This window comes from Hyperolius riggenbachi, chromosome 2 (genome assembly GCF_040937935.1).
Source record: "Hyperolius riggenbachi isolate aHypRig1 chromosome 2, aHypRig1.pri, whole genome shotgun sequence".
Classification (NCBI taxonomy): Eukaryota; Metazoa; Chordata; class Amphibia; order Anura; family Hyperoliidae; genus Hyperolius; species Hyperolius riggenbachi.
In genome coordinates this window covers 380,242,887-380,261,502 of record NC_090647.1, presented here as the reverse complement: position 1 = coordinate 380,261,502, position 18,616 = coordinate 380,242,887, and the positions used below count along the sequence as shown (strand labels likewise).

At 42.6% G+C, this 18,616-nt stretch overlaps 1 protein-coding gene across 3 annotated transcripts in view; it reads left to right on the top strand.

Annotated features, from left to right (window-relative positions):
• LOC137546839 (uncharacterized protein C6orf132 homolog) overlaps positions 1–18,616 on the top strand; it is a 165,789-nt gene that overhangs the window by 122,190 nt on the left and 24,983 nt on the right. The gene's annotated exons all lie outside the window — the stretch shown is intronic.

Genomic DNA, 18,616 nt, shown 5'->3' with positions numbered 1-18,616 from the left:
CAAATGTGTGAAACGCGTGCTCTGAAACAGTGGTATACGGTTTATATACAGATGCAGGGAAGGGTTTCTTAACCAATTTGACCCACTTGCTGTGCAATTAACTGTCCAGCGCAAGTATAGTAGGCTGGAAATGAAGCGATCTATTTCTTAACTTGCAATATGTGGAACCAAGGTCTTACCACCTCCAGTCTCATTGCACACTGTTCATTTTAATTGGCTGAGGAGTACCATATTGGCCAGATGTTGTTTGAATCAGAACCCTAGTTTTGTATTACAAACGGTCAAGTGCCACTGATAAAATGTAAACACTCTGCATTTTTATACAAATTTGCACACCATAAAAAAAGTATATACATTCAGAGAAAAGAAATCTGATAAATTGGACTCTGTGTGGATGAAAAAGAGATGTAAGATATATTTTCATTCAATAGCTGCAAAGACTGGATGTGTAGAGAGCTGGAGTAATTTAACACACAAGCCGGCGCACATACATGCGTGCACTGCTAACTTCTGTGACATGTTGAGAAATCACGTGTAAACCAGATTAAGTTGGATTAAGCACCTGGCCACATGGCATACATCTCATTAGCTTAGGGAAATAAGCTAAGTGATTGGTAATGGTAAACCACTTCAGCATTGTTTTTCTTACATTATTTTAATGGAATCCGTATCTCAGGATTGATCTTTAGCCAGTATTTATATAAAAAAAGGAGGAAATTCTGTAAAAGGATAATTTCATATTGGACGGTTAACTTCTGTAGCATGCAAAATATCTGAAAGATGCAAATGGATGTTCTACAAATAGAATGAGAAAATCGAATATCCAATCTCCATGAGAATATAAGTCCCTTTTTTAACACATGTATTTAATTTCTGTGTAAAGGCAAGGTCGTTCATACCTGGGTATGGTGAAATTATTGATGTAAATAAGTAATGGAGAAAAACCGCGCCACTAAAATATTCCTCCAACACCTTAATTTTCAAATAGTAAAAAACTGATGTCCACTGCGCTAATTCATATATGAAACACTTTTATTGTTTTGCAATAAAAACCAATGGTAAATTGAAGACCTTAAACTATAACAATAGCACCTGTCCCTTTCAACCACATCTATTCACAGACACACTACTCACTCAGACTCACTGCAGTGAGGTCACCCGTAAAAAACTAAAAAAAAGGGGTCCCGGAAAAAGATCAAAAAATCCACTGGTATCCAGTAAAATCCAATTGCACACCTTAATAGGATTCGTCCTTAAAATGCAGCTAGAGAAGCATATGTATGTCACAAGCATGTAATTAGGTTAAGCAGCAAGCATTTGGCATGCAGGATTAGTACACAAGGTCCTGTGCAGCAATTTGTCCAATTAGAAAGGCTCACTGAATATCCTTCCAGTAAAAATGAAATGTATGTCCTTCCAGTAAATATGAAATGAATATATATACTTGTAGACACCTGTCTATCTTACCCTCCTGTAGATCGGGTTATTCACAGATTTCCGCGTTGTTCACAAGTTCCGCGTTCCTTCAATCCTCTAATTTAGTCGGCCAACACAGAGTGAGGAGAGGCTGATGCAAGACAGCGGTATCGGGGCAGGAAAACGGAAACAGTCCGGAAGGAGTCCCTCGCTCTCCGTTCATACGGACTAGATTCTTAGCACTTGGTCGTGGTAGGGGAGTTCCTTAGTGACGTCACTACTCCGTATAGCGAATGGGCGCTTACGTTTCAAGGGGTACGCCCCTCTTCTTCAGAGCTGCCCATCAACCTTCTCCCTCCACTAATAAATGCTCTTGATTCCATATAGTTCCTCCCCTTTACCATGGAAACCGGCTAACGCTGTTTTTCCTCCTATATTCCGTCCACCTCTGAAAATCAAGTAGCGCTGATCTTATTGTAAGTTCATATCTTGGTAAAATTCCACAAATTTAATCCGCTTCGTATGCCAAAATGTTTCAAGCTTCACATAAAAAACTAATCAGTTTAAAAAGGCATACATTTCAAAGTCACAGTTTAAACCTCTTGGAGTCATAGTGTCCAGCTTGTAGATCCATGCTGATTCTGCACGTGATAATTTTTTGATGTAGTCTCCTCCTCTCCAATCCTTTTCCACCTTTTCTAGACCACAGAAAGATGAACCTCGTACAGAACAGTTATGAAAAGTTTTGTAATGCATTGATAATGGATGCTTTTCATATCCTCTCGTTATATTATAAAGATGCTCCCCCAGTCTCTTCTTCAGAGTTTTTTGTTCTTCCTATATACTGTTTTTTGCACGGACAACTAATTAAATAAACTAATCCTTTTGTTGAACAGGAAAAATTCCCCTTTATCTGAAATTTATTACCATTATAGAAAGAAGTCACTTCCTCCACAACTCTCATACCTCCCACAACATCACACATTCCACAGTCTCCACATCTCCTGGATTTCTTACCCTAAAGGTAGCCATACACTGGCTCGATTCCTGGCCGTTTCGACAGCAGATTCGATCCTGGGATCGAATCTGCTGCCAATCGTTCGCGGTAAACGCAGCCGCCGATCCGATTCCCTCCCGGAATCGGATCGGTCCGTCGATCGCGCCGTGCGGGAAATTACCCTCGATCGCCCGCGGGTAAAGTGCGCGTCGCTAGCGGCGGCCGATCCGATCAGGTATACATTACCTGAGGCTGGCTCCCGGGCGTCTTCTCCGTGCTGCACGGCTCTGTTCCGGCTCCATCCATCCCGGCGCTTCCTGTGTCACTGCAGTGACCAGGAAGTTCTAATAGAGGGCGCTCTATTTGAACTTCCTGGTCACGGAGTAACACAGGAAGCGCCGTAATGGATCCGGAACAGAGCCGTGCAATGCAGAGAAGAGGACCCGGAGCCAGCATCAGGTAATGTATACGGGGGGGGGGACAGGCAGCAGGAGCAGCTCAGCAGATGGTGAATCGGTTTCAGGCTGAAATCGATTCACAATCTGTTTGCAGTAAAGGCAGCCATACGATCCCTCTCTGATCAGATTCGATCAGATAGGGATCTGTCAGCTGGTCGATCTAATGGCACATCGACCAGTGTATGGCTACCTTTACTCTTATTCTTTAAGAAAGGATCTGATACAGTAGGTGCTATAATTTGTCCCACATTAGCACTCCTCCTATATATAATCTTAGGAAATTCCTCTAAATGTGCATTCAACATCTCATCTTCTCTTAACAAATTCCAGTTACCTCACTGCAGTGAGTCTGAGTGAGTAGTGTGTCTGTGAATAGATGTGGTTGAAAGGGACAGGTGCTATTGTTATAGTTTAAGGTCTTCAATTTACCATTGGTTTTTATTGCAAAACAATAAAAGTGTTTCATATATGAATTAGCGCAGTGGACATCCGTTTTTTACTATTTGAAAATTAAGGTGTTGGAGGAATACCCAGTCCACTTGAGCAGCTGATATTTTAGTGGCGCGGTTTTTCTCCATTATTTACATTTGTTGTTATCCTCAGTGAGAAATAACCTGCAGCCAGATGGAAGGTTCAATAGCTATTAGTTCCAATTTATGGCAGTATAGACATGATAGGTATTCTAGACTGGAGAAATTTTTTTCACAGGATGCTCTTACTGTTAAAACAGAGGTTTTGAAGTTGAAACTATTAAATATCAATGTCGTTCATTGGAGAAATTACTAACATCAGAAACAAAAAATTTATGGGAGATCTTTACATTGGATCAATATATTCAGAATGATAAGTGTCCAGTAGGTTTATCTCTATATAGGAATCTTTCCATGGACCTCCAATATGGGGATAACCAAAGAGAATGGGACAAAATGTTCCATGGTTTCTCCATGCAGGTTCTGGGGTTCCTATCAGAGGTACGAAAGATCCAGCTATTGGAATCTGGGGAAAATATCAGGAAAGCATACACTGATTTAGAACAATATCAGGATTCTGAGGTATATAAAACTATGGAAACCAACATCCAAGTGCGATTAACTCTTTTGGAGGAAGATATCATCAGAAGGAAAACAAAGAAATTTCAACGTGATGGTTTAATGATTGAGATAGGAGAAGAGGAGAGGGTCAAGGATTGTATTATTGATAATAATGAGGGTTTGTCAAATGGAGACAATGCAGGGGAATCCCTGGAGCTGACGGCGGGGCCTATTTGTGTACTTCAGTCCGTGGGTGATGTAACTAATGAAAACAATCCCCCTGGATCTGAAGTGGAATGTGGAGCTGTCAGTTTTGGGTTTTCTCAGGTAGATCCCGAAATACAGTTAAATCTGGCATGCGATGCGATAGAGCAGCAGACCAAGTCGAGCGTAAAATTAAACAGCCCGCCAGGAACTGCTGCTCATGAACAAAACATGCCAGTAGGAGGAGCAGAATATCAATCATCTGTTGAATCTATTAAAGATCAGGAGACGAAAGGGAATGTGAAAGGAATATTGGAGGAACGTAATGAAGTAGTCAGAAGAGATGAGGAAAGGGGGGAGGAAGCAGAATATGACAAGACGTCCTCAGGCCCTCAATATAGGAGACAACATCTGGAAGGAGCCATTCCAAAAACTAAAATTGAGACATCGAATAAATATGCAGTTTTGTCAGCAGGAACTCCCCCAAAATTTGGTGAGAGTCCAAGGAATTTGAGGTCTTCGAGATCCAAACCACAATTTTTGGATTATCGAGCAACACTTATGCTGGGGACTAGCAATAGAGAAAACAAGGAGAAGAGAGTAGTAGATAATATTGCAAATAGAACACCAAGAGAGAAGAGTAAACAAAATGATAAAGATGGCTCCAAGCAATCTACCCTTATGCCTTTTTTAGGGAAGGGCAAAAGGAACCGAAACACTGTAGAGGGCGGAGAGGAGGTAAGCACTCCAAAAAAATCCAAAGATCAACCCAGAATCACGTAAATACAGAACCCAATACAGAACCCAACACTAATGGTATTTTTAACCTCAGTGGTAGAGCCCTCACACACCCAGAGATTTCTCTACTTAATAAAGGCTTAAAATTCGCCCCTTCCTCTAAAGTAAATGATTTTGGTGCTTTTATTGATTTAAAAAGATATATGCGGAAATTATGTTTAAAAAAGTATTTTATGAAACATACATATGATGGGGAGAAGGGGGGGACTGATTCCCACTTTTGCCACACTAATTTGAAACCTCAATCAAGTTTTTTTTCCCACATTTGAATATAGTAAGGCCATGACAACTTTTGAAACAATGGTCACGAGAGATTTGAAGAAGATCAACCCTAAAGAGAAAATAAAGGACAATTTAACTCAATTGGAAAGAAAGGCAATGAGGTCTTTAAGAGAGGATACAGCCATAGTTATTCGACCAGCAGACAAAGGGAGTGGAATAGTGTTGCAAGACTATGATGATTACATGAAAGAAGCGGACAGACAGTTGAATGATATTGATACATATAAAATCTTGAGAGGAGACCCAACGCACCAATACAAAAAGCAACTAAAGTTATTACTGGATGAAGGAAAAGATTTGGGTATTTTGAGTAAGAAAGAATATGATTTTTTGATGATTGATAACCCGAGAACACCGGTCTATTACCATCTCCCTAAAGTGCATAAAAGTTTGGTTAACCCTCCTGGTCGACCAATAATATCAGGTATTGGTTCTTTGACTGCTAATCTGTCCAAGTATGTGGATGGCTTTTTACAACAGAGGGTGAATGGGACCCCGGCCTATTTGAAAGATACAGGCCATTTCATAAGGGAATTGGAAAAGGTGAAGTGGGAGGAGGGTGACATTTTATGTACCATTGATGTAAGCTCCTTATATACAGTGATAGAGCATGAGAAGGGGTTGCAAGCCTCTGAATTCTTTTTGGAACAGGATGTGAATTTGAAGGCGGAACAAATCCGCTTTATATTGGATAGCATGCAATTTATATTGAAACACAATTATTTTTATTTTAATCATTATCTTCAGCGCACTGGAACGGCGATGGGTACGAGGTTCGCGCCGGCCTTTGCGAATTTGTACATGGCCCACTGGGAGGCTAACACCCTCGACCAGTGGGCCCTGTGCTCCGGCGCGGGCCTCGTATTTTGGCGTCGTTTTATAGATGACGCTTTTTTTATATGGCGTGGAGGCAATGTGTCTCTGGAGTTGTTTTTGAAAGCAATTGGAGACAATTGCTACAATCTTAAATTTACGGCAGAATTTAGTGAATTATCGGTTAACTTTTTGGATCTTAGGATATTTATTGAATCCAATATTATACATACTTGTACTTTTTTTAAACCTGTTGATTACAACAGTTTTATAGATATTGACAGTTGCCATCTGTCAAGATGGCTAACTAATGTACCCAAGGGACAATTTCTTCGTTTAAAGCGGAACTGTTCCAGACCTGAAGATTTTAAAAAGGAAGCTGATGTCTTAAGCAGTCGTTTTTTAGAAAAGGGCTATGAGAAGGGATCGCTTGATGTGGCTCTGGAAAATATAGAAACTATAGAGAGGGAAGAGCTCATAACAGGAAAAGGAAGAGAAAAGAGTTGGACTCGGGATTGCCCGGTCCTACTATTTGATTATTGTGGACAGGCCCAAAGAGTTAAAAGAATTATTAATAAGCACTGGAATTTGTTAAGAGAAGATGAGATGTTGAATGCACATTTAGAGGAATTTCCTAAGATTATATATAGGAGGAGTGCTAATGTGGGACAAATTATAGCACCTACTGTATCAGATCCTTTCTTAAAGAATAAGAGTTAGGGCTTGTTTCCACTGTTGCGACGCGATTTCGGCCGCATTCCGACGCTTGTAAAAACGCATGCGGATGCGTTTCCACATGCGTTTTTACCCGCGATTTCGCCTGCGATTTCTCCCTGCCATGCGAAATTAACCATGACACTGCCAGGGCTAAATAAAATTGAAAAAGGTGCGAAATCGCACGCGAAATCGCGGGTAAAAACGCATGTAACAAACGCATGCGTTTTTACTATTAAATACATTAGCGGCGATTCGCACGGATTCCCGACGCAGGCGAAATCGTTGGCTCTTTTGTGCATTTTTTTCACGCTGAAAAAAACGCACCTCAACAACGCTACAGTGGAAACAGGCCCATCCACTTGTATTACATGTGCAGATCTGCATGCGTTGGACGCATGCAGATTCGCGATAGTGGAAACGAGCCCTAAGGGTAAGAAATCCAGGAGATGTGGAGACTGTGGAATGTGTGATGTTGTGGGAGGTATGAGAGTTGTGGAGGAAGTGACTTCTTTCTATAATGGTAATAAATTTCAGATAAAGGGGAATTTTTCCTGTTCAACAAAAGGATTAGTTTATTTAAACCCGTAAAAAACTAAAAAAAGGGATCCCGGAAAAAGATCAAAAAATCCACTGGTATCCAGTAAAATCCAATTGCACACCTTAATAGGATTCGTCCTTAAAATGCAGCTAGAGAAGCATATGTATGTCACAAGCATGTAATTAGGTTAAGCAGCAAGCATTTGGCATGCAGGATTAGTACACAAGGTCCTGTGCAGCAATTTGTCCAATTAGAAAGTCTCACTGAATATCCTTCCAGTAAAAATGAAATGTATGTCCTTCCAGTAAATATGAAATGAATATATATACTTGTAGACACCCGTCTATCTTACCCTCCTGTAGATCGGGTTATTCACAGATTTCCGCGTTGTTCACAACCCGATCTACAGGAGGGTAAGATAGACGGGTGTCTACAAGTATATATATTCATTTCATATTTACTGGAAGGACATACATTTCATTTTTACTGGAAGGATATTCAGTGAGCCTTTCTAATTAGACAAATTGCTGCACAGGACCTTGTGTACTAATCCTGCATGCCAAATGCTTGCTGCTTAACCTAATTACATGCTTGTGACATACATATGCAGTGGCGTAGCTAAGGAGCTGTGGGCCCCGATGCAAGTTTTACAATGGGGCCCCCCGTGCACTCTATACATAACAATTGACACAGCGCACCAAAACCTGCCAATGGCAACTACAGTGTCAGAGGTGCAAGAAGGGGATGGGGAACAGTTTGTTAATGATTACCACTATTCAAAGCATCTATAGAAGTGATTATTATGAGCACAGGATCAATAGAGAGCTAATACTGTAATTGAGGGAGGGCCCTTCGGGGCCCCTCTGGCCCAAGGGCCCCGATGCGGTCGCTACCTCTGCACCCCCTATTGCTACGCCCCTGTACATATGCTTCTCTAGCTGCATTTTAAGGACGAATTCTATTAAGGTGTGCAATTGGATTTTACTGGATACCAGTGGATTTTTTTATCTTTTTCCGGGATCCCTTTTTTTAGTTTTTTACGGGTTTAAATAAACTAATCCTTTTGTTGAACAGGAAAAATTCCCCTTTATCTGAAATTTATTACCATTATAGAAAGAAGTCACTTCCTCCACAACTCTCATACCTCCCACAACATCACACATTCCACAGTCTCCACATCTCCTGGATTTCTTACCCTTACTCTTATTCTTTAAGAAAGGATCTGATACAGTAGGTGCTATAATTTGTCCCACATTAGCACTCCTCCTATATATAATCTTAGGAAATTCCTCTAAATGTGCATTCAACATCTCATCTTCTCTTAACAAATTCCAGTTACCTCACTGCAGTGAGTCTGAGTGAGTAGTGTGTCTGTGAATAGATGTGGTTGAAAGGGACAGGTGCTATTGTTATAGTTTAAGGTCTTCAATTTACCATCGGTTTTTATTGCAAAACAATAAGTGTTTCATATATGAAATTATTGATGTGCTATATCTTTATTTGAACAAGCTTTTGATGCTGTTCCACATAACAATCTAGTACAGAAGTTGAGGTTGCAAGGACTATTGGAAACTGTATGTATTTACAAGGGACAAGTGTGAAAGACAAATGGCAGTTGTACATGGGGCATGTTGGGGTCTGAACTAGGTTTAACAGTAGTGTGGCACAGTAATGTCTGTCTGCCAGTTATTGAGGCTCATCAGGATAAAGTTATACAGAATGCTCTTAAGTCTAAAAGGCAACATAGATGTTAAATGGCAGAGGCAATTTTTTTTAATTTTGCAAATTTGAACAGTTTTTCACAAAATATAACTTGCATGCAGCCCAAAGGATGGAGTAAACCAAAACAAAAAAATATTTTAAGGGCATCCTCGTCATGCCTGTACATTCATACGTTTGTCATTTGGAAGTAGTTACTGTGATAACAATGGTCTTTGGTACCGTCTTTCCCTGAAAATAGTACCTCCTCTGAAAATAAGACCTAGCTTGCCCCCGGCTTCCTCTCCTTGACAACGGCGGCTCTTGTCATGTAATGCACGCATGTCCCAACCGAGTCACATGACTCACCTGGACGTGCGTGCATCACATGACAAGAGCCGCTGTTGTGAATGAGGAAGCCGGGCGCTGCTGAGGAGAGATGTTAACACTGGCACTTCAGAAGCCGGTGAGCTTTCTTTGCTTTATCGGTAATGCTCCACTCGCCACTCTCCGGAGGGAGGTAATGGCTATACTGGCCTGGGGTGCCACTGGGGACCAGGGAGATATGGAACATTCTGAGGGCTGGGGCCTGGGGGCACATCTGACTACCGGGGGGGTACATCTCACTACAGGGAGCACATACAGTAGTGTCACCCCTCAGAATTATAAGCCCTTCCCGAAAATACACCCTAGCACATATTTTGGGGGGGGGGAAATTAATAGACAGTGTCTTATTTTTGGGGAAACACGGTACCTCCTCCCTTGCAATTTGGATATATCCACAAATAAAATTTTTCATTTGGCAACATGCAGATCTTGATTTTTCACTTGCTGCATTGGGACCAGCCATTACTGTGGTTAGAGCAATATTCACAGTTTTCTACCTGTACTGTGTAAAGTGCTGCAGAAGATATGACATTACACTATGGTAGGATTAGATTGTGAGCTCCTCTGAGGACTGTCAGTGACATGACTATTTACTCAGTAAAGTGCTTCAGGAGATGTCAATGCTTTATAAATGCACACAAATGGTAGGACATTGACTATAGAAGGATTAGACTGTGAACTGCTCTGAGGGGCAGTTGAAGCCATGACTATGTACTCTGTCAAAGCACTGCGGAAGATGTCAGGGATATATAAATAACTTAGCCATTCTAATAGTTCCCAAACACTCACCTAGAGGACTATTAGGAACACCATACTAATATGGTGTTTGATCCCCTTTCGCCTTCGGAACTGCCTTAATTCTACGTGGCATTGATTCAACAAGGTGCTGAAAGCATTCTTTAGAAATGTTGGCCAATATTGATAGGATAGTATCTTGCAGTTAATGGAGATTTGTGGGATGCACATCCAGGGCACGAAGCTCCTGTTCCATCACATCCCAAAGATGCTCTAGTGGGTTGAGATCTGGTGACTGTGGGGGCCATTTTAGTACAGTGAACTCCTTGTCATGTTCAAGAAACCAATTTGAAATGATTTGAGCTTTATGGCATGGTGCATTATTCTGCTGGAAGTAGCCATCAGAGGATGGGTACATGGTGGTCATGAAGGGATGGACATGGTCAGAAACCATGCTCTGGTATCCCATGGAAAATAAACGATGCCCAATTGGCACTAAGGGGCCTAAAGTGTGCCAAGAAAAGATCCCCCACACCATTACACCACCACCACCAGCCTGCACAGTGGTAACAAGACATGATGGATCCATGTTCTCATTCTGTTTATGCCAAATTCTGACTCTATTGAGACTCATCAGACCAGGCAACAGTCTTCAACTGTCAAATTTTGGTGAGCTTGTGCAAATTGTAGCTGCTTTTTCCTTTTTGTAGTGGAGATGAGTGGTACCCGGTGGGGTCTTCTGCTATTGTAGCCCATCCGCCTCAAGGTTGTGCATGTTGTGGCTTCACAAATGATTTGCTGCATACCTCGGTTGTAACGAGTGGTTATTTCAGTCAACGTTGCTCTTCTATCAGCTTGAATCAGTCGGCCCATTCTCCTCTGACCTTTAGCATCAACAAGGCATTTTCACCCACAGGGCTGCCGCATACTGGATGTTTTTCCCTTTTCACACCATTCTTTGTAAACCCTAGAAATGGTTGTGCGTGAAAATCCCTGTAACTAACTGAGCAGATTGTGAAATACTCAGACTAGCCCAACTGGCACCAACAACCATGCCACACTCAAAATTACTTAAATCACCTTTCTTTCCCATTCTGACATTCAGTTTGGAGTTCAGGAGATTGTCTTGACCAGGACCACACCCCTAACTGCATTGAAGCAACTGCCATGTGATTGGTTGATTAGATAATTGCATTAATGAGAAATTGAACAGGTGTTCCTAATAATCCTTTAGGTGAGTGTATGCTACTCAATATTGCCGGCCAATCGACCTTCCAACTCAATTTTATCAAACCGGAAGAGAATTAATGTCACAACATGGCTGCCCGATCGCTCTATTCCACTGATTTCAGCAAGAAATTGATCGGAAATGGCAGAAAATCTTGGTTTTAAGGGCAATGGTAGCAGCATTCACAATTGCAACTCCCCCTATTCCTGTGTGCTGTGTTGAAGGCTCACCTGTCTGGTGCAACTCTGGTGCTTTCTCCAGTGTCTGGGATCACTTCAAGCGCCTGTTCCACGTGACACTCAGGAGTCATGTCTGTAGACAGGTGAGCTTTAAACCTTGCACAAAGAGAGGGGACACCTACACTTGGGGGGCCATGGCGCTAGGGACAATTACCATTGGTGCAGTGTGTGGGCAGCAGGGATGGGCTTTTGAGTATTCAACTATTCAAATTCAAAATTAAAGAGGCTTGATTGCCTCATGTGTGACCACGGGAGACGGAGGGTTACTTACCCAGAAGCTTCACCCGTTTCACTCTACTCACAAGCGACCTATGGGACGCATTCCATGGCTCACTACCACACTTCCTCCAAGCCGGAAGGAGGGAGTGTGGTAGTGAGTCGTGCAAAGCGTCCCATAGGTCGTGTGCAAGTGGAGTGAGACACAAAGAAGCCAGGCGGGCTTCTGGGTAAGTACCCCCCCCCCCCCCCCCGGTCCCCTGTGGTCACACCTGAGGCAATTAAGCCTCATTTTAATTTTGAATTCGAGTAGTGGAATACTCACTCAAAAGCCCATCCCTGGTGGGCAGGCAATAGATCAGGAGCATATAAAGAGTGCAGGACTAACTCTTGTAAAAAATGGCGCCTCCATAGTTGGCAATAGTACAAGCCATGATTAGCTGCAAGGAGTTTTAAATTATGGTGCCCAATAAATAGTGGACAGCATAATTTAACCTTCTTGCAACTAATCGCGGCTTGTACTATAGGCAGCAGGCAGTCAGGTACAGGCGGTGGGGGAAGGGATTGGTTAGTGTTAGGCTGAGCAGCAGGGGTGGAGTGTTCCAGGGTTAGGCAGTGGTGGGGGTTGAGGGGGTAGGGTTAGGTCCCCCAGGTGATTGCATCTTCTCCACTCCTTGTTATTTGTTTGCAGCTGTCCTGCAGCCAGGCAATCACCATGTGGCTTCAGTCCCCGCATGGTGTTTGGCTTGCTGCTGGACTTCTGCAAACTAAACCGGAAGTAGAGGCGACGCAACTGGACCAGGTAATGTATGAGAGATGGCAATAATGACATCTTATTACTAAGGTTATTTAACGTTTTAGGACAGTTCTGAAACGTTAACCTTAGTAGCAAGATGCTATTATCGGTATCACCCTGTGCCATTTTTTGCGGTGCCATTTTTTTTTAAAAATGTACGCCAATAGATCCCCTCTCTAATCATATTTTATCAGAGAGGGATCTATCAAATGGTCGATCTGGTGGTACATCGAGTGATGCATTTCCCCTTAAGGGCCAGCCAGAAGGCTTAGAGGTCCAGATGGCCAATCCCCAGCATAGTAGCCTCTTAGTTGTCTAGTCAGCAACAACCAGGCAGGGCTAGCCACAAGCCCAGCCACTAAGTTGCAGTCAAAGGCCAGCAACAACCAGTCAGAAGGCCCAGCCACTCAGGCCAGACAGTCATCTTGTGCATTGTCTAGTAAAGAAGGCCGTAACGAACTACTCACACTTTTGGGCCACCCCCCAAGCCCATATTTTTCCACTCAAAAGGTGGCAACTCCCATATGGCTCCTGGTGCATGTGTGATTTCACCCACGTGCCATTTGATACATGCGCCAGGTGGGGTGGGACTTGGAGGTGATAGCGGAGGAGGCCCTGCATCCCAGCAATAGAACAGGTGAGATTTTAGTGCACAAGTCAGAGAGAGATCGGTCTCTTGGTTGGTCTGCCCATGTATCACTAGATATATGGGCTACTTTTACATGTTTTTACATGTTTTTTTTTTTCCTTCAATAGTAATCTATTGAAGGGAAAAAAAACATGTAAAAGACTCTAGATTTGATGTAAACTTGAAATCTAACGAAAATCTTATGGGACTTTTAAACAATAATACAGTTAAAATATTGAATATATATTAATATAGATTGTAAATGCGTTTTTTGTTTGTTTGTTTGTTTTTCTGGAGCAATCCCCTCAGGATTGCAGAGAGAGGGGGATGGGTTGAGAGCTGTGGGCAGCAGCAGGCAACTGAGGTTCTGTATAGATTTGTACTGCATCAGGCCCCTAGTGATTCCTGGGAGTGCAAAATGCATTGGGTGGCCAAAGTTGGGTCAGAGCCAGCTTCTTGTGAGGATTCCAAGCACTTTAAATTTGTATATCAAAATGATATTCTACGATAGGAGTAGCTACTAGTTGTGCAGGGACAGTAATTAACCACAAATACATTTCCCCATAGATAGCTAGGCATAGATATCCACAGTATAGATAGCAAGGCTTAGGTATCCCCAGTACAGATAGCCAGCAATTACTCACCTCTCCTGATGTTCCTCTGGCGATAGTCGCTCTGCCTCTGCTCTACCCGTCATCCAGCCTCTCATCAGGCCGGGACCCGACACTAGAGGCAGTGCGAGGCTAGAGGCAGGATGCCGGGCAAAGCGGGGAGGGGGGGGGGAGGGAGGCGACTATCGCCGGAGGAACGTCATGAGGTGAGTGGATCCTCTTGTTCCACTGCTGCCTAGTGATCACTATGATTGGCAGTGATCGCAGTGATCACGATGGCTCCTGATCAGTGAGGGGAGATGTCAGCTGTCATGACCGCTACATCTCCCCATTCGGCTGCGTGCAGCGGGACCAAGGGACGTTACCGGATTGGTTGTAGCGGTGAGCTGAAGAGGTCTTTTACCAGTGCCAGGTGGCTGTTGTAGTCAAAACACAATGCGCTGATATAACTGCCCTGTCATTCAGACTGCTCCCAGATGGTGTGACTGCATGTGAGAGATGGATGGTCCTGTGTGTGGGGTGTAGATATGGAAGGATATGTTGTAGCGCTTGGGCAGCACTGTGGCATAGTGGTTAGCGCTCTCGTCTTGCAGAGCTGAGTCCCCGATTCGAATCCCAGCTAGGTCAACATCTGCAAGGAGTTTGTATGTTCTCCCCGTGTCTGTGTGGGTTTCCTCTGGGCACTCCGGTTTCCTCCCACATCCCAAACACATACAGATAAGTTAATTGGCTTCCTCCTCAATTGTCCCTAGACAACAATACAATGCACTACACAATACATTCATAGACCTATGACTATGGTAGGCAGTAGGCACTAGATTGTAAGCCCCTCTGAGGGACAGTTAGTGACAAGAAAAATATACTCTGTACAGCGCTGCAGAATATGTTGGCGCTATATAAATGCTTAAATAAATAAATAGTGCTTTAACGGTCTATAATGTTGGCAGCAGCATAAAGGGTGAGTATGGCCCAGTGCACACCAAAAACCTCTAGCAGATCTGCAAAACACTAGAGGTTTTTGAAGCAGATTTCAGAGCGATTCTAGGCATGTTTATAGACTTCTTCTAAATATGCCTAGCGTTTTTTGGAGCGTTTTTGTGTAGCAGATTACAAATATTGTTACAGTAAAAGCTGTTACTGAACAGCTTCTGTAACAAAAACACTTGGAAAACTGCTTTGATCTAGCGTTTTTCAGAGCGGTTTTCCACTTTCCTATATTTTAACATTGAGGCAGAAACGCCTCAGAAATCTAAAAAATGCTGCAGCCCCCGAGTTTGAAAAAATATTATGTGCCAAAATTAACTTGTCTTGTAACGACATGGGTACGAGTGTGTGTGATTAGGTGGACTAGGCTTTGCGTTGTGCGGCTTTTAACGACAATGAGCAAATTGAGTTGGTAATCTCTCCTACTACATGGGAGATGTAAAATTGGGAGATAATTGGCCAATCCAAATTGGAAATTGTATACACACCCTAAATTATATTTTCTTCATTACAGTAGGTCAACAGCAAAATAAATGGTAATTCATTAAGAAAATCAGGATTGCATAAGAGTACAAAAAGGCTTTTAAGCAGGGAGAATAAATATACTGTATATGCACGCCTAGTCAGAACATACCAATCAGAATCAAAGTTAATTGGAGCAGATTTATGACAACCAAAAGAAAATAGGTGGCTGTGGATGCAGCTACACTGTCTGCCAGCAGATCTTGTCACATGTGGCATGTGCGTCTCTATCTGCCTCCTCCCTCCAGCTTTAGAGAACATGCCAGAACATTCTCTAGCTCTTGTCCTATCAAATATCCCCAGTCTCTAACAGACAGAGCTTTCCTATCGCACCTTTTCCTCTAACAGAGCATGCCCCAGTGATTTCTATTCATCTATGAAAAACACATCTTCAATCTCACACTGGCATGTTCCCAGTTATATGCACTAGTATGGGGGGAGGGGAGGTGTCGGCTTGAGAACAGGAAGGAGTCTGCTGGCATTAAAGATGAGACGCAGTGAACAAGCCAGCAAGAAAGTATTCTGGTGCCAGCATTCATCACAGATTTTGGGAACGCAAAAGATACAGAATTATCTCATGCTTGTTTTGACGACCCGCTACCCACACCTGACCCGCAACTTGCGACCCGACCCGCACCCCAAATCAATTCGGGGACCCACATTTCGAGTAACCCGCGACTACCCGACCCGCTGCAGGCTTCTACAGTACAGTATAGAAGTCTAGGATTTGAATATGAGTAACAAAGACTTTAGACCTGTGTAGCTAATTACTCCTGTATCAGGGTGAGCATATTTGTAGATAGAGAGTACTGTAGAGCCAGACTGCATGAAAGAGCAATTTCAAATGCAACATTTTAATTTTAAAATCCTGGTTCAGGAACCCCTTCACTTGTATCTTCCTGTAGCAAATATTTTCAGAACTGAGATCTGTTTAGATGCTTAGGCTTCAATTTATCAAAGGCTGTTTGATTTAAAAAAAAAAAAAAAGTTGAGAAGATACCGCATTTGGGGTATTAGATTTTGTTTTTGTTAATTCATCAATCTTTTCACAGGTGCAGTAGAAGTTCAGTAATTTACCCAAATACTATGCTTCAATCCACAAAACCTTTTTTTTTTTCAGTACACAATTTAAGTACAGGAAATAATCCCAGAATTGTGCCTTCTGCTATATGGAATGTTTGTGTTGTCCCCCCCCCTCCTTCTAAACACTTCCTGCAATATGGACGTATTAAAGCGGGATTGTCGGCTGTAAAATCAAACTCCTATTATCCATGGCTCTGTGTTTATTATGTTGTCTTGCTAACATTGCAAACATTCCAATATAATCATAAATGTGTCTGCTGTAATGAATCTTCGCTCTCAGTCAAGGGTGGCTAAATAGTGTACTGGTTAAAGGGGCACTATGGCTAATTTCTTTGATTTATGTCACTATAATATTAATATTTGTATGTGTATAATACTTAGGAACATGTATTGTGGCAGATTATTTTTTTTTTTTTACTCAGCTAATATCCTTTTACAGCTGTAGAGTCACGTCAGCAAGTTTACCTTACTGACGCAACTCAGGCTAATCCATGTTGAAGTAGGAGGCATCTTTCTATGTTGTTGGAGAAGCCGTTATTGGCCACCCCTCTGGTCATCTCACTTTGGATCTTTCAGTTTCCAACTGCAATATTGTGCAGTTACAGAGGTCATCCCAATCAGCCGTAAAGTGCTGGACACCGCCGCTGTGGAGAGTGAGACGCATCCGCCGCCCAGACTGAGTGGGACGCAACCTCCGTGCTAAGCAGGATGCAGCCGCACGGATTACGCTGCCCGGCAAGGACCCCTGTAGCGAAGCTGGCAATGAAACGGAAACCTATTGTTGTCCGTTTCTATGGTTACCAGACTTCACTTTTGCGCAAGGCAGCAACAATAGGTATCCGTTTCAGCGCTACAGGGGTCCTTGCCGGGCAGCGTAATCCGTGCGGCTGCATCCTGCTCAGCACGGAGGTTGCGTCCCACTCAGTCTGGGCGGCGGATGCGTCTCACTCTCCACAGCGGCGGTGTGCAGCACTTTACGGCTGATTGGGATGACCTCTGTAACTGCACAATAGTGCAGTTGCAAACTGAAAGATCCAAAGTGAGATGACTAGAGGGGTGGCCAATAACGGCTTCTCCAACAACATAGAAAGCCTGAGTCGCGTCAGTAAGGTAAACCTGCCGACGTGACTCTACAGCTGTAAAAGGATATTAGCTGTGTAAAAAAAAAAAAATACTCTGCTACAATACATGTTCCTAAGTATTATACACATACAAATATTAATATTATAGTGACATAAATCAAAGAAATTAGCCATAGTGCCCTTTTAAGGGCTCTGCCTTTGAAATGGGAGGTCAAGGTTTGAATTCTGGTTAGTCAGTACCTATTCAGTAAGGAGTCATTGGGCAAGACCCCCTAACACTGCAAGGGTGGCCTCTTGAGCACACCCTTAGTGGCTTGCAGCTCTTGAGCGCTTTGTGTCCAACGGTAGAAAAGCACTATACAAATGTTAGGCTAAATATTAGTCAGCCTTGCTCTTTTGTTGTACATTGCCAGGGAAAGGAAAGCTGATAATAAAAAAAAAAGCCTCATCCCCCCCCCTTCCCCTTTTCTCCCACATACCTGTTCCTTGCTGATTGGTTGAGGGCAGTTTTAGTGTGACACAAGGCTGAGAAGGGAAATAGAAGACAAATCACCTCACCCTTTTGCAGAAGCTGCTGAAATCCAATCTTTGTTCTGCTCACGTATTTATAAAGCAGACTAGATATGACAGTACAGTTCTGCATACACCATTTCAGGCAGAGAAGGCGAGGAAATGACATCAGGTTTGGCTTCAATCAGAGGCAGTAAAGATGGAAAATGCCTGGAACAGTTTTCTCTTTATTTACTATATAAAGTTCACTGAAATCAAAGTGTTGACAGTACAATACATACATTAACTAAAACCAGCATTTATCAACGTATGTATGTTTTATTTTTTTCCTGGGGTTGTAAGGCCGCCCCTCATTGTTTAACATTTTATTTGTGTACCTTTAGTGCAAATAGGATGTAAAAAGTCCTGCTTTTCTGCTGAACCGTGCACATGGTCTTGCACTGCACCCATGCATATTTGTGCCCTTCAACCCATGGAAAGAAGCGGTTAACTTGTAGTCTGACTAATAAGAACAATATATCAATAACCTCTTTAAAAGTAGCACTTTGTCACAGATGTATATAATTCAATTCTTGTACAGATTTTTAATGTTGACCTGCTGGTTTTCTAACTCATGGTTTAAATCTCTCTGAGTACAGGAAGG